Raw genomic sequence first — 16,974 nt, 5'->3', positions numbered from 1 at the left:
AAACATTTTATTCCCAGACCAAATCATTAAGTAGGAAATCTCAAGGAATCTACAGAAAAACTCCTGGAATTGATAACTGAGTTTAGCAAGCTCACAGAATGCAAGACCAAAACACAAAAAGCCATTTTACTTCATATTCTAGCAATGAAATTGCTTCAAGTGTCATTTACAATAGCACTTAAAAATGAGCTATGAGGGATAAACCTAACAACACATGTACAAGATCTGTAGGTGGAAATCTATAAACCCCTGATAAAAAAATCAAAAATTTCCAAACAAACACAGCAGGCTCATCGATTGGACGATATAGAAGACACAGACAGTGAAGATGCCTGTTCTCCGCAAACTGACCTGCAGATGTAATACAATCCCACCCAAAATTCTAGCAGGGTTTTCATAGATACCAGTGAGCTGGTTCTAAAATGTCTATGGAATGGCAAAGGAACTAGGATATCTAAATAAATTTGAATAAGAATAGCAGAGCTAAAGGGCTTGCACTGCCTGATTTCAAGATTTACCGTAAAGCTACAGCAGTGAGGCCCTGTTGTATTGGTAAATGAATGAACACACAAGTGAATGAAACATATCGAGTCCAGAAGTAGACCCCATACAGCGATAGTATATTGATTTTTTTAAAGGTGCAAAGTTGGTTCAGTGGGAAAATGATAGTCTTTTCAACAAATGGTGCTAGAACAACTGTATGTCTGTATGCAAATAAATAAAATGATTCATAATTCACATTTTATACAAAAATTAACACAAAAAAAGATTGAAATTTTAGGATAAAATACAAGAGAAATATCTGTGACCGTGGATTAGGCAAACACTTGTCAGGTACGACACCAAAGCATGATCTGTAAGTGAAAAACTGACACATTGTGGTATGTAATTTATATTGCAATAAATCTAAGATGTCTGATGAATCCCCCAAATATTTGAAACACTCACCTCCAAATAATCCATGGGTCAAAAGCAAAGTGTCAGGGAAAAATCAGAAAACCTTTTGAACTAAATAAAAATGAGAATATAGCATATCAAAATGTCTAGAATACAGATAAATAAATAAATGATACATTATGACCAAGTGGGATTTATCTCAAGAATAAAAGGCTGTGCAACAATTGAAAATGAATCAAAAAAAATCAGCCAGGCACAGTGGCTCAGACTTGTAATCCCAGCACTTTGGGAGGCCGGGGTGGGCAGACTACTTGAAGCTAGGAGTTCAGGACCAGCCTGGCCAACATGGCAAAAATCCATCTGTACTAAAAATGCAAAATTAGCTGGGTGTGGTGGCACACGCCTATAATCCCTGGAGAATCACTTGAACCCGGGAGGCAGAGGTCGCAGTCAGCAGAGATTGCACCATTGCACTCCAGCCTGTGTGACCGAGTGAGACTCCATCTCAAAAAAGAAAAAGAAAGAGAAGAAAAGAAAATGAATCCAAATTCACTTTATCAAAATCTAAAACTTTCGCTGTACAAGGGACACCCTCGAGGTGAATAAAAATGGAAAACAAAGTGAGATTAAAAACATTTGAATATTACACATCTGACAAAAGACTGCACAAAGAACCCTCAACACTAAACAAGAAAACCAACCCAAAGGCAAAATGGGCAAAACTTTAAACAGACGCTTCACAGAAGAAGACATACAGGCAGCAGATAAACACATGAAAAGATGTGCAACATTGTTACCCTTTGGGGAAATGCCAATTAGAACAACGACACATCGATTCCAATGCAAAAAAAAGAAAAAAAAAAAAAACACCTGACAATATCAAGTGGTAACAGGCACACAGAACAACCGAAGCCTCATACATTAAGGTGGGAATGAAAAACTCGACCAGCCACTGTGGAAAACAGCTTGGCAGTGCCTCGGAAAGTTAACAGCACACCGGATGACCCAGGAATCCCAGGCCTCAAGGGAAATGAAAACTGATGTTCACATGGAAACTTGGACGCAAATGTTTATAACAGCTATGTCCACAATCACTACAACCTGAAAACACTCCAAATGGCCTTCCCTTCAGTAAATAAACTGAGGGCATGCATTGGATGGCGGCCCTCAGATGTGTTTTTCTACCATACATAAAAGGAGCCAGTCTCAAAAGGCTGTGTCAGAACAATTCCTGGCAGAGGCAAATCGCAGGGTGGAGCGGAGCGCGGGCTGCGGGTTTGCATCTGGGTTGCGGGAGGGAGCGGCCACACGGCTCTGCCGTCGTCAAAAGTCCTGGAACTGGGCACCAAAAAGACTGAATTCTACTGACTCTAAATTCTGAAAATATTTTTGAATACCCAAAAAAGTTATCGACACAACTTCGTCAACACTGTTTTCATCATCACTTGCTCTTTCCTGCTCACGGGCAGTGTTTCTGTGGCTGGGAGCAGCTGGGCCCCTCCCTCCCCTTCCCTCTCTCTGCTCGAACGTCCTGGGCACACACCCCCTGCCTCTGGCATCTGTGGCACCTATAACCAGACTTTGACTACAGCATCTTTTCATTTTGGCTTTAGTTGTGAATTTTTTTCATCACTGAACATTTTTTAAGTTTTTCTCTAGTCAAAAGTGTTGACACTTTTGTGGCTTTCATAATTTTGAAATTAGGAAAATTACCATTCCTCCACATAAGTTTTATATTTTCTACTAGCTTTTCTAGTGTTTTCTTTTCGTATTTAGACATTTGATTCACTAGGCACTTTTTTTGCAGTAAGGTTTGGTCAGAGTTGATTTTTCCAAATGCAAACCCACTAACCACAGTGTTTACCCACCTCCAGGCCTCTCCGTCTTGGGCTCACATTGTCCTGGCAGAAATAACTGTGCACATTTTGAGTCTCTCCTGTGCCAGGCACATGGGGCAGGCCACCAAGACATTCGCTGGCTCACTCAGCCCAGCGTGGCAGCAGCAACTCCAGCATTTAATGCAGAACTCAGTGGCAGATAACTGCATCCAGGCAGGAGAGGTGCCTTTGCCAAATCTGCGTCCAGCTAGTTCTGGACAGATGTCTTACACACTCTCACACTTACTCACACACACATGGCAGGTGTGCACATATCTTACACACACACACACAAGTCAGGCGTGCATGTATCTCTCACACACACACACAAACACACACACACACAAGGCCAGCGTGCACGCATCAGGCCTGGAGTCACCACCACTGCAGGATGGTTTCCCTTGAGACCCTGAGACCTGAGACCTCTCAGACCCAAACACTGTGGAAGTGGTTACACGACTCTGCCTTTGTCAAGAGTCCTGGAACAGGATGCCTAAAAGAGTGAATGCCACCGACCCTTGTCCATATTCACCGGGAGAACCCCCGGCCCACTTTCCCTGAAGCTCGCTGCACAGAAAGCCGGTCACTGAGAAATGGGCACTCCAGGAAGGCAGGCTCCACTCGGGCGCTGCAGCCGCGAGATGCCAGCTCAGCCTCAGATCCATCTCCTCAGCCAACCAGAATCAGGGGCTTATGCAGCCGGAAGAAATGTAACAACGTGTAAGAGAACAGGGACCAAGAGCGGGTGAGGAAGGGGGTCGTCAGCAGGCAGCCAGTGGTCCGTTAGGCGATCATGAGGGCCAGGGGTCCAGAGTCTCACTGTCCAGCTGCAGTGATCTGGGGAATTTCAGCTCCTTGATGCCAGCTGGGGGGCCTGACGGTTGGTCGGTTTCCTGAGAAAGGAACTCAGGTGAGATAAACATAAGTTTCTCAAGGTTAAGACTTGGGGGGTCAGTCACTATGTTCATTTAAAAGAACCCACAAACATCAATTCTATGGGACAACGGGGCCAGTTGCAGAGACTGCACGCGGTCTTGCGCTGCCAAGAGACACTCCCAGAAGGAGAGTGCCACCTGAGCCACCAGGGCCTCTGAGGGGGCCACGGCACCGCCTTCTCCCGCTGTCCCTGCACGCTTGCGGCAGGTACTCTGGGCCATGGTTGCCACTGACGTCCCGACTCAGCAAGGCCCTTCCTCTCACGCCTCGCAGAGACTGCTTCTCCCGCGGCCGGGAATGTTTCCAGTGAGCGCCAACTCCTGCAGCCTTTACGAGGGTGAGCTTGCTTTCTGTCGGTGCGAGTGGGGTCGAGTGGGCAGCAGGCAGCCAGGAGTCACCCAAACAGCCCCCTTCACCATGCATGGCACAATAGCTGGGTGGGGGCAGCCTCCTACACCCGGAGTGTGAGCCCCTCGGCCCCTCTGCAGCAGCAGCATCCAGCCCAGTGGAGTGGAGGATGCAGGAAGGCCTTGTCCACCCAGTCCCATGCCCTCTGAGCAAGAGGCTCCCAACCTGGAGGGAACCAGTGCCTATGCCTCTGGACACTTCCATCAGAGCCAGGCCAGGCCAGGGCCCACACGGCCCCAGGACCAGGATGCCACAGGCACACTTGCTCAGCAGCTTCATGCACTCTAGACATGCAGCTGTCCCACAGCAGGGCTGGGTGGGACTGGAATATACCTACACTGCCCAAGCACAGCCCTGGTGCCCTCTGGGCAGCCCCCAGTGCAACACAGCAGGCAGGGGTGGCCACCGTCCACGCCCAGGTGCGACCACCGGGGTCCTGCCCAGGAGAGGCCCAGGCCTCAGGGCTGGAGGTAGGAGGCTCAGGGAGAGGGACAGGCGTGTTGGCACATGCCTGTAATCCTAGATACTCAGGAGGCTGAGGCAGGAAAATCACTTGAACCCGGGAGATGGAGGTTGCAGTGAGCTGAGATCGTGCCATTGCACTCCAGCCTGGGCAACAAGAGCGAAACTCCATCTCAAAAAAAATAAAAATAAAAATATGTGATAACCCAAAATAGTTAGAAAAGAATTGTAATGTTCCCAACACAAAGAAAAGATAAACGGCTGAGGGGACGGATGCCCCATTCTCCTGATGAGATAATGACACGTCGTATACCTGTACCAAAATATCACGTGGCTTCCAAGTATATATCAATAAAAACTGTGACAAATACATTTAAAAATGTTTAACTGTGAGCCGGGCGCGGTGGCTCAAGCCTGTAATCCCAGCCACTTTGGGAGGCTGAGGCGGGTGGATCACGAGGTCGAGAGTTCGAGACCATCCTGGTCAACATGGTGAAACCCCGTCTCTACTAAAAAGACTAAAAATTAGCTGGGCATGGTGGTGTGTGCCTGTAATCCCAGCTACTCAGGAGGCTGAGGCAGGAGAATTGCCTGAACCCGGGAGGCGGAGGTTGCGGTGAGCCGAGATCGCGCCATTGCACTCCAGCCTGGGCAACAAGAGCGAAACTCCGTCTCAAAAAAAAAAAAAAAAAAAAAAAAGTTTAACTGTGGTAACAACGGAACCTAAGAATAGCAGATTTGGAGGATTGATGCCACGAGATTTAAAGACTTATAATGCCATTGTTATCAAGAAAATGTGGCACTGGTGTCAAGATAAACAAAGAGACTAATGGAACTAAATAGACAGACCAGAAATTGACTCACAAAAATACGGATAACCGATTTTTGTGAAAGGAACAAAGACAATTCAGTAGAGAAAAAATAACTTTGAGCCATATGTCATACTATATGCAAAAATTAACTCAGACTATATCATGGACCTAAATGAAAAAGCTAAAATTAACCAACTTCTAGGAGAAAATATGGGAGAAACATCTTTGTGATCTTGCATTATGCAAAGAATTTTGAATAGAGCACCAAAAATACAAACTATAAAAGAATAATTAGATGGACTGTATTTCATCAAAATGAAAACCTACTCCTGAAATGGATTGCTGAGAAAACAAAAAGATAAGCCATAGGCTGGGGAAAAAATTTGCACATTATGTATCTAATAAAGGACTTACATTCATAAAATATTATGAATGCTCATGCTCAAGAATAAGGAAATAACCCACTAAAATAACAGGCAAAATATTTGAGCTTCACCAAAGAAGACACATGAATGGCAACGAGGTGAGGGTCATTAGTCCAGGGAAAAGAAAATTATAACCACTGCACTTCTAACACAGTGGCTAAAATGAAAACATGGACCACACCAGCTGTTGGAGAGGATGTGGAGAATCTGGAACTCAAAATAGTAAATGCACTTTGGAAAATGGTTTGGAGGTTTCATAAGTAGCTAAACGTGTACCTCCCATATGATCTAGCCATTGTACTCCCAGGTATTTACCCAAGAAATTAAGACATCAGCGTCTAAGAAGACTTGTACCTGAATGTTTACAGCAGCATTACTGACAATAGTCAAAAACTGAAACAACTCCAATGTCCACCAACAGGTAGTGGATTAAACACGCAGTGGGGGCGTCCACACCAGGGAAAGCGTGCGACCCGGAAATGGCAAAATGAATGAAGCCCAATACAGCAGCAACGCGGTGAATCTGCGGGGTGAAAGCCGGAGGACAGGGTGCAGGCGGCGATTGTGTGTGTGTCAACTCCAGAGGGTGCAGCCTAAGCTCTGGTAACAGAGGCACATCCGTGGTCCCGGGAGACGGGACGTGGGGAGGGGCAGGAAGGGGTAAAGTGGGGCAGGAGCTGGAGACCCGACGGTGAGGCGCTCGCGGTCTTGACTGCGGTGACGGCTTCACTGACTTGTGCACGTGTCAAAACCCACCAAATGGCACACTTAAAAACAGCGGTTCACTGTACGTCAGTTATACTGCAATTAAGCTCTTCCCTTTTTATTATTCTTTTTCTGTTTTCTTAATGAAGCTATGTCTAAAGAAAGAAAAAGTTCCCACAGAGAAAACGGCAGACACAGGACTCAGAATCAGCGACGAGCGCGAAGCGCACTGGCGATGCAAACCCTGGATTCCTGCAGGTCTGCAAAGCTGCATTTCGGAAAAAGTGAACACGAGAAAATCAGTCACTGTCATTTGTCACACTGGAACGCTACGGGGGAACAAGCATTTCCTCACCTCAGGAGATGCGAAATTTAATATAAAATTCAGTATCCAATAAAGTGTTTGCAAACTAGAGCGAGGACAGCGCTTCCGTCGTCTGGTTGGGGGAGCACAGAAACCGCGGTCACCGCGGCGTCGCGTTCCCGCTCCCCCCACCCGCGGTCAGCTCCGCACGGGCCGGACCCAGGCCGCTGCTGACGGTGGATCAAGACCCTCCTGACCCAGGCACGCTGCTGGGAACGCGAATCCACGCGTCTGCGGTCCGGTCCACGCAGGCCCCCTCCACGCGGGACCCGCAGGCGCGGCAGGACACGGGAGAGTCTGGCGAGTTCACTGAAGGTGTCAATAGACAAAAGTCACTTGTTTTTCTACATAGAAGCAATGAACAGAAAATGACTTCTTTAAATAGCTACCACTTACGAAGGCAACAGAAATACCAAATATCTAGGAATTAATCCCGCCAAAGATGCGGAAGAAGCGAACGCGGAAGGAAGATCTCACTAATGTGGACATGCGGCAGGTTTCCGGGTGGGAACGTGCCTGTGGTCAAGACGTGAAATTTGCCCCGAAGCAAACTGTAGGGGGGACGGGACGCGTCTACCTGACTTCAGATTTACGTGGAAATCCGGCCACGGCGCAGAGCGGAGGAGGCTGCCGGGTTTCACAGCCGTGGTCGCGGGTCCTCCTGGGCGCGGTGTGACCGGGGCGCCGGGGCCGCGTTGGGAGCGGGCGCCTCCCTGCCAGCCCGGCGTGCGGGGAGAGGACCCGCGTGGACGGACCGCAGACGGGAGGCTGCCCGGGCCCAGGCCGTGTGGACGCGAGCGCTGTGCGGGGCTGGTCCCGGGGAGGGCGCTGGGGTCGCGGGGGCGGGGGTTGGCCCGGGCCTGGGGCTCTCAGTGAGGCGGACCTGGGACCGTGGGAGACCGCGAGAAACCGGCAGGACCCGGGGTCTTCACCGGGAGGCGGGGCGCCCGGGGGGGCTCGGGGAATTGCGGGGTGTGGGAGGCACGTGGGGGGAGCGCCCGGGGGGTTGCGGTAGCGCAGGGGAGCGCACGAGGGCGCGGGGGCACAGGGGCGCGGGGGACGCGCTGGGTCCTGGAAGAGTCTCCGGCGCGTGCAGGTGCCTCAGCCCGCGGCCTCCAGGTGAGGTGCTCTGCCTGGGACAGGTGGTCGCTCCTGGAAGCTGCTCCGGGAGAGAGGGCCGCTCCAGGGCGGGGCTGGCGGGAGTGGGCAGCGTCGGTGCCCTCGAGGGTCCCGGCGCCCACACAAAGCCTCCTGTGGGCACCGCGGAGCGAAGCAGAGCTGCCGCCGCCACAGGCCCAGACCTCCCGGGCTGACCCCGGCACAAAACTGGAGGAGATGAAAATGGCGCCTTCAGCTATGGAGACCCCCACCCACAGCTCTCCCCCCACCCACAGCCCGCCCTTTGGAGGCCCAGGCTCTGGCCTGACGTCCCCCAATGCCCACCTCCAGCCCAGGTCCCCACTCCACGCGCCTGTGTCCACACCTCCGCGCACCCACAAAACCTTACTTGGGATTTCCCCTAGCCCCCAAAATCCCGCTGACCCCCAGGGCCTTGGACTTTTCTGAATTCCACACCCGCATTCAATCCATCAGCAAATCCACCCGGCTGCACCCAGGCAGGGTCTTCATGATTTCGGCTACAAGGGCAGCCCCCAGCTGGACCCTGCCCATGCTCCCCCCAGCACCCAGAGGTCGAGGGTCTCCTGGAAAGCAAAGCCCGATGGATCCCCATTCTGCTCACTGCCCCGAAGCCACTCGGTCAGTGACAGCCAAGGACACATCCCAGGCCCATGTGCCACCACCACCGCTGAGCTCAGCCCTTCCTGCCCACTGCTGGGTCCTCTGCCTCTCAGGGCCCATGCCCACCCTTGCCTCTGCAGCCGCTGTCCCCTTCCCCGTCACTCTCCTCCCTGACAGCTGCAGAGTCGACCCTCGCCTGGGGTGTTCTGTGTGAGCAGTGGCCCTGCTCCCACGCCTTCCTTCTCACACCTGCCTCTCCACAACAGGCACCACCCACGTGCTGTAGAACCTGATCCCCCAGGCAAAAACTCATCCATCCACTGCTGGCTCGGGAGCCAGTGCTGAGGCCCCGTAAGGACCTGCAGACATGGCTGAATGTGAATAGATGTGACATTTATGAATGTGGCTTTGGGACATGGGAACACAGAGCTATACACCTGCCCCCAGCAGCCACGAAGGTCTGCGCTCTGTGGGGACCAGGACCCCCGCCAGGCCGGATGGACTGATCAGGTGTCCCCAGGGCCGATGAAGTCCCTTCTCCAACCGTACACAGAAGGCGGTGGCCAAAGCCCTCTCGGTGGGTCCTGGGCACCTTCTCCTCACTTCCCACCGCCCTGTGCCACCTTGAGCTGTCCAGCCTGGACCACCCTTCTGGGCAGCATCAGCCAGGCTCAGCCAACCAGGTGGGAGCAGCCAGAGGACCCTGGTGTCCAGGGGAGTGCTATTCCCCAGGGCTGTGGTCCTCGACAGTCTCAGCGAGGATGGCATAAGGTCCTGGTGCCTTTGCCCCTTTCACAGCTCATGAACAGGTTTCCTCAGTCAATCCTGTGCCCTTCACAGTGGCCTGGCCAGAGATCAGGGGGTGGGAGACACATCAACCCCCTGCCCCGACTGCTCTGAGCAGGCAGGTGGAGCCCGCCTGTGGGAGGCCCTGAGGGACCGGCACCTCTGCTCTGGGCTTGTGGGCTCTAGGGGGCATGCAGGGCTCCCTCTGCTCCTCTGGCTGCCCTGGGGTGTGCAAAGGTGAGGGCTTTGGCCACACTGGGTCTGACCTCGCTAAGACCTGACCCAGAACCTCCTGGTGCACAGCCTCACATCACCCCCGACAGAAACCCAAAGACCCAGAGTGAGCTCATCCATGGGGGACTGGCACAGGAGTGGGCTGGGATTACAGGCGTGAGCCACCACTCCTGACCTCAATTTCAGTCTCCTGACCCCTCCCACTCCAAGGTCCAAGGTCACAAACCAAGGGTGGGTCCAGGATTTGAATTAGAGCCCCTGCCTCAGAACCCACACTCGGAAGAGCTCTGCTCCTTCCATAGTATTTTCAGGACAGAACTACGTTTCTGCTGGCCTCACACAGGCACTGAGCAGGCTGGCACGGGAAAGGCACAGAGGGTCTGGGCAGCCCAGGCGCAGAGGCAGGTGAGGGTGGGGGCCGGGGCTGGGGGCCGCCCTCCCAAGTCATCCTGCAGGGTTCTTGGTCCAGGGGGCTCCTTGGAGAGTGGCAGGGTGGGCAAAGCAGCCACCCCTCCTAGCGACCTACCAGCTGGCCAGCCTCAGAGGCCCCCAGGGCCAGGGATGGAGGGGCCACCCCACACCACCTGCCATGCCCCAAGTGCATCATCAGCCATTCATGGCCCAACTGTGTCCACAAACTTACCCAGCTCGTTTACCAAACTGGCTGAGCTTCGCCTTGAGGTTAAGCGGAGGATGCTTGGGGGCTTACCAGAGGCACTTACTGTGCAGATAAACAGGAAAAGCCCCACCACACTCCACACCAATAGATTTACTTTAAAACAGGGGACCAGAGGGTGGGGAGGAGGAAAAAGAAAAATAGGACATAGGACTCGGGTGGCCAAGAACGTTCCAAACAAAAACCAAGCTGCTGGGCCACCCCTGCCCACCCATGACCCATTTCCACGGATGGCTGGCCTCCGGCTCTGTTGAGAGCCAGTGGGTAAGGGAGGCTGGAACCTGAGCTCACAGCCGCAACAAACCCCGACCCAGACCCCAGCGGGCCCCAACCCAGACCCCAACGGACCCTGACCCAGACCCCGATGGACAGTGACCCAGACCCCAATGGACGCTGACTCAGACCCCGACGGACCCGACCTAGACCCTAATGGGCACTGACCGGGGCCCTGATTGACCCTGACCCAGACCCCAGTGGATGCTGACCCAGGCACTCATGGACCCTGTCCCAGGCCCTGGGGGTCCCCACAGGGATTCACATGTGGTGCCCCACCCTTAGGCCCCTCCCTGCCGCCCTCCCTAGCGGTCCCCCCGACTATAGCGAAAGGAGCCGCTGGAGAGGACGAGCCATTCTTCCAGGCAAATACGCTTCAACCTCACTCTGCAGAAGGCCCCAGCAGGAGAGACAGACAGAGGCTGAGAGAACGAGGAGAGGCTGGAGGACACAGACGGAGGGCAGTGAAGCAGTGGATACCCTCATGGACAGCAGAACATGTCGTTTGCACCCTTCTGTGTGTGTGTGCTGCTGATTTTGCATGCACCCTTGAAACAACAGAACACCAAGAGAAAAGGAAAGAGTCAGAGAAAGAAAGACTGAAAACCCACAAATCAGAAACAGGATACCAGAAATAAACTCAAGAAGGACTGGAAGAAATCACTCAGACAGTTAAACCAAAATGTGATATGGAAAATGGGGACTAAGTATGTTTTAAGATCAGAGAATTCACCCAGTAGATCCAATATCTAAGCAGGAGAGAGCTCCAGACTTCCAGAGAAAACTTAGTAATCCGGAGCCTCCCTTTCCTGGAAGACAACGGGATGAGTCTAATCGTCTTTTTTTATTTTTAGACAGTTTCGCTGTATCGCCTGGGCTGGAATGCAGTGGCACGATCTCGGCTCACTGCAACCTCTGCCTCCCGGGTTCAAGCAATTCTCTGCCTCAGCCTGCCGGGCAGCTGGGATTACAGACGGCCACCACCATGCCCAGCTAGTTTTTGTACTTTTAGTAGAGATGAGGTTTCACCATCTTGGCCAGGCTGGTCTTGAACTCCTGACCTTGTGATACCCCCGCCTCGTCCTCCCAAGTGCTGGGATTACAGGTGTGAGCCAGGCGCCCGGCAAGTCTTATCTTCCTAAAAGCAGCCAAGGGGTGGAGGAGAGCGAGGAGCTGCTGGGCAGGGGCAGCAGCCAACGGGCACCCTCCTTCAGCCCAGGTCCTGCCAACACAGCGGCCCTGGAAACACACACCTATGCCCCCGAGGAACGAGGATGAACCCCACAAGCCCCAGCCCCTGTGTCCAGGACAATCCTGAACCCTCAGCTGGAACAGGAAGTGTAGACTGAATTGAGTCACAGGTTCAGACAACTACCGCCACCATGTGTCTGGAAGAAGTCAAAGCGAGCAAAAATACTCCAGGAAGGGAGGTCAACGCCAGCTCCACTCGGGCCCTCGGGTAAGCCTTCCAGCCCAGTGCTCAGGCGCAGCGGAAGACAACCAGGCTCAGAGCAGGCATCGGACACCACAGACAGACTCTGACCACGGCACTTACAAGATCCAAGGAGGCAGGACAAGCAGCAAGTCAGAAGGGAATGGAAGCAGGACGGCCCGGCCACCCGGGCCTAAGTGACGTTTACAGAACGCTGCACCCAAAACGGCAGGATGTGTGTTCTTTCCAAGCACATATGGAACACTTGCCCTGACAGACCCATATTCTAGGCCAAGAAATGCATCTCAAACTTAAAAGAATTGAAAGCAATACACAGTAATCAAAATAGAAATCAATAGAAGAAAAAGATTTAAGGGAACTGTTTCAATATGTGGGAAAAATACAGTTCTAAATAATGCATTAGTCGAAGAAACCAAAAAAGAAGCTAGTAAATGTTTTGAAATGAAAATAAACACAACATATCAAAAAATTATTGGATTTTACTAATGCAGTACTTAGAGGGAAATGTATCACACCAAACACCTATAAAAAAGAAGAAAGGTCTTAAATCAATCACCTCAGTTTCCACCCTAAGAAACTAGAACTATAACAAGCACAAAATAATCAAAGGAAATAATAAGGATCAGAGCAGAAATCAATAAAATAAAAACAAAAATGGCCATAAAGAAAATCAACAAAACCAAAAGCTGGTTCTTAGAAAATATCAGTGAAATTGAGGCCAGGTACACTGGCTCATGCCTGTAGTCCCAGCATGTTCAGAGGCCAAGACAGGCAGATCACCTAAGGTCAGGAGTTCAAGACCAGCTAGGCCAACATGGTGAAACCCTGTCTCTACTAAAAATACAAAAATTAGCTGGGTGTGGTGGTGGGAACCTGTAATCCCAGCTACTTGGGAGGCTGAGGCAAGAGAATTGCTGGAACCTGGGAGGCAGAGGTTGCAGTGAGCCAAGATCGCACCATGCACTCCAGCCTGGGCGACAGAGCGAGACTCCATCTCAAAACAACAACAAAAACCCAACAGATTAGAGATTGCAGAAGGAAAGATAAATTAAAGGCATAACAATAGAAACCACTGAAAAATGAAACAGAGACAAGAGGATAACGTTTAAGTGAAACAGAGCATCAGTGACAACTGCTGGACAACTTTATAAACATGTAACTGAATCAACAAAGATTGATGAACATGTAACTGAATCAACTAAGATGTATATACATGTAACTGAATCAAGGAAAATTTAGATGCATGTAACTGAATCAACAAAGAAGAGAGCAGGGATATTTGAAAATAATCACGGGCCAGGTGCAGTGGCTCACGCCTATAATCCCAGCACTTTGGGAGGCCGAGGCAGGTGGATCACGAAGTCAAGAGATCGAGACCAACCTGGTCGACATGGTGAAACCCCGTCTCTAGTAAAAATACAAAAAATTAGCTGGGCATGGTGGCGCGTGCCTGTAATCCCAGCTACTCAGGAGGCTGAGACAGGAGAATTGCCTGAACCCAGGAGGCGGAGGTTGCGGTGAGCCAAGATCGCGCCATTGCTCCCCAGCCTGGATAACAAGAGCGAAACTCCGTCACAAAAAAAAAAAAAAAAAGAAAAAAGAAAAGAATCATGGCCAAAATTTTTCTAACTTTGATGGAAATGACAAACTCATAAGTCCACGTTGCTCAATGAATCTCAGGATAGGAAACATGAAGAAATCTACACTGAGGTACATCATAATTAAATTGCTCAGTACCGGTGATAAAGGGAAAATCTTAAAAGCAGCCAGAGGAACAGAAGTATGACCACAGATGTCTCAAGAGAAGTAATGCAGTGAGAACACAGTGGAGCCGTATCTTTTAAAGACTGTAAGAAAAAAAAAACTATCAATCTAGAATTCTGTACACAGGAAAAGTACCTTTCCCTTTTTTTTGAGGCTGGAGTGCAGTCAGTGGCGAGATCCCAGCTCACTGCAGCCTCTGGCTCCCGGGTTCAAGCGATTCTCCTGCCTCAGCCTCCCGAATAGCTGGGACTACAGGCACCCACCACTACACCTGGCTAATTTTGTATTTTCAGTAGAGATGGGGTTTCGCCATGTTGGCCGGGCTGGTTTGACCCCAGCATTCCCATTCTTACAGGTGGATTCAAGAGAAATATTCACACACGACAACCAGGAACCAGGCACAGGAATGTCACCAGTACCATTCACAGTAACAGAGGACTGGTAATCGCTCCAAGTGTCCGTGGACAAAGAATGTGCTTGTGACTCGTGGTGCAGTCACACCATGGAATGTTACGCAGGTGTCCAAATGGGTGAAGTGCAGCTGCTGTGCAGATGAGAATCTTGACAGGAAAGAGCAGGACCGAGAGGACAGCCCACAGCCCGAGGTTAGGACGCTCAAAGCCAAGTCGGTAATCACCGGGCTTTCAGCAGCCAGAGTCCCAACTAACATTCCCTCTGGGGGTGGGAGGGGCGGAACGGAGCTCGCTGGCTGGCTCAGTCCTGCGTGGAGGGAGGTTCTGTGCTCCCTGTGTGACTTTGTAAATAGGTGAATACATGCCGTGCCTCCAGAAAAAACAAAATGAAACGGGTGTTCCGAAGGCTACTGGGCAGCATCAGGGAAAGGCCCTGGGTCTGAGGCCTGTCCCAGGTTGGCGCCCCGGAGCCCGGGGCAGCGGGAGGCAGTGGCACAAAAGGTCTATTTGCTGCTGAGTACAGCGGAGGTTGGGGGGCCTCCCAGCTCAGCCCAGGCCCCTCCATGGGCCTGCAGAGCGCCTTACACGTCACTCTGGGAGTTCCACTGGAGAGAAAATTTGCAATTAGAGCCATCTGGGATGGGGAGCAGATATGGGGTGGGGAGGGCAAGGTCACAAAGGAGCCGAATAAAAAACACCAGCGGCGGGTGCAGGTAGGCTGAGGGAGACGCACCTCTGAGGGTGGCGGGCCCGCCACAACCTTGGTCTCCACGCAGAGGCCTGGGGGAGGCTTCAAGGACCGAACCCGGGCCCAAGCCCCGGCCCTGAGCCCTGAGCCCTGAGCCCTGAGCTGCCTTGATGACCATTCCACATCGCCTGAGGCGCTGGGGGGCTGCAGACGGTCCTCAGCCAGAGCTGTCGTCAGCCCAGCCCCTCTCTGGAGCGCAGCGCATGAGCCTCCCGAGGCTGCCCATGGGGCCCCCCGAAACCCCCCGCGCTCTGTCCTGGCCACCACTGTGGGTGGAGGTCTCTGAAGCTGCCTCACCAGGTGAGCCGGGGGCAGCACCAGCTCCAAACCCAGAGTGCCAGCGAGGGGGGGTTGGTAGAAGGCTGATTCAAGGGTCACCTGGGAATTTCACTTGTCCACCGGGATCCCTCTGCTGTTCAGGCACAGACAGACCCGGGGGCAGAGTACAAGATAGGGGTCTGGGGCTCACCCCCCCGAGAGGGGTGGGGACCTCCCAGGGTAGCTGCTGCAGCTCCTTCCCCCACCACTGTGCCAGCTCAGCCCCACAACCTGCCCAACTGCCCTCAGACATCTAACTGCAGGCACATCTGGGAACCAAAACCCACCCCTCACAGACCCATTCAAAGCTCTCGGTGGACAGCTTCCACCCTTCCCTCATCACCCTCATTGCAGTCAACCCTGTGCCCTTCACAGTGGCCTGGTCAGAGATCAGGAGGTGGGAAACCCATCAACCTCCTGCCCTGACTGCTCTGAGCAGGCAGGTGGAGCCCGCCTGTGGGAGGCCCTGAGGGACCGGCACCTCTGCTCTGGGCTTGTGGGGTCTGGGGGGCATGCAGGGCTCCGTCTGCTCCTCTGGCTGCCCTGGGGTGTGCAAAGGTGAGGACTTTGGCCACACTGGGTCTGACCTCGCTAAGACCTGACCCAGAACCTCCTGGTGCACAGCCTCACATCACCCCCGACAAACACCCAAAGACCCAGAGTGAGCTCATCCATGGGGGACCGGCACAGGGGCGGGCTGGGATTACAGGCGTGAGCCACCACTCCTGACCTCAGGTGATCTGCCCGCCTCGGCCTCCCAAAGTGCTAGGTTTACAGGCATGAGCCACCATGCCCAGCTATGAATGGCTTTTTATTTTATATTTTCTAAAGCTATTTCTTGTTCTGGTAGAGAAATTCTACCACCTTTTAAGTCTAAGGTACCCATCTGGCTGCAAGTCCAGGGAGTAACTGCTTAATACAGGGACGAGACATAGGGCGCCCAGCAGTGCGGAGCACAGAGCAGTTGCGTGTGCCAGGGACGACAGGCCTTCCCGCCCCCCACCCGCTTAGCGGCTGACCCAGCATCCTGGGGTCGCACCAAGTCCCCAAGTCCAGGCAGGAAAATGGCGGAAAGGACAGGAGCACACAGGTTCTGCACGTACCCCCGCCCCCCAGCTTAGCAGGGACAGAGGCTCTCCCAGGAACCCCCGGCACCCCTGGCACCCTCGGCTGTAGGTTTCACCAGCTATGCCTATGCCTTGGCCTCCGCGGGCTGCAGCATTTGTGGCAGAAACAGGCGTCAGGGCTGCAGCTGCAGGAGCCACCGCGCGTTCAGTGTGTGTGTTCTCATTGGCAGTTCTGCCATTGCTGTGCTCAATAGAAGTGGTGAAAGTAGGCAATCTTTTCTTGGTTCATATTTTTAAACACATTTAAAAGCTCTCCACTACATATGTCTTCTGAGATTAGCCTTTGTCAAAGAAAAAACTTTGCTTCTATGACCAGTTTTCTGAACAGGTTTCACCACAAAAGAAGGTTGACTAAAATCAACTGCTTTGTCTTCCTCTGTAGAAAACCGTCTTTTTCGCCTTTGGCTCACTAATGGGTAAAGCACATTGACGTATCTCATGACGTAAAACCACCCCGAAACTGACTTGATCATGGTGATCTGCTTTCTGATGTGCCGCTGAATTCATTTTGCTACGGCTTTATTTAAAACTTTCATGTCTCTATTCAAACATAAAA

Source organism: Saimiri boliviensis, chromosome 12, assembly GCF_048565385.1.
Source record: "Saimiri boliviensis isolate mSaiBol1 chromosome 12, mSaiBol1.pri, whole genome shotgun sequence".
NCBI lineage: Eukaryota > Metazoa > Chordata > Mammalia > Primates > Cebidae > Saimiri > Saimiri boliviensis.
The sequence above is the reverse complement of the archived record's forward strand: the minus strand, read 5'-3'. Positions refer to the sequence as shown.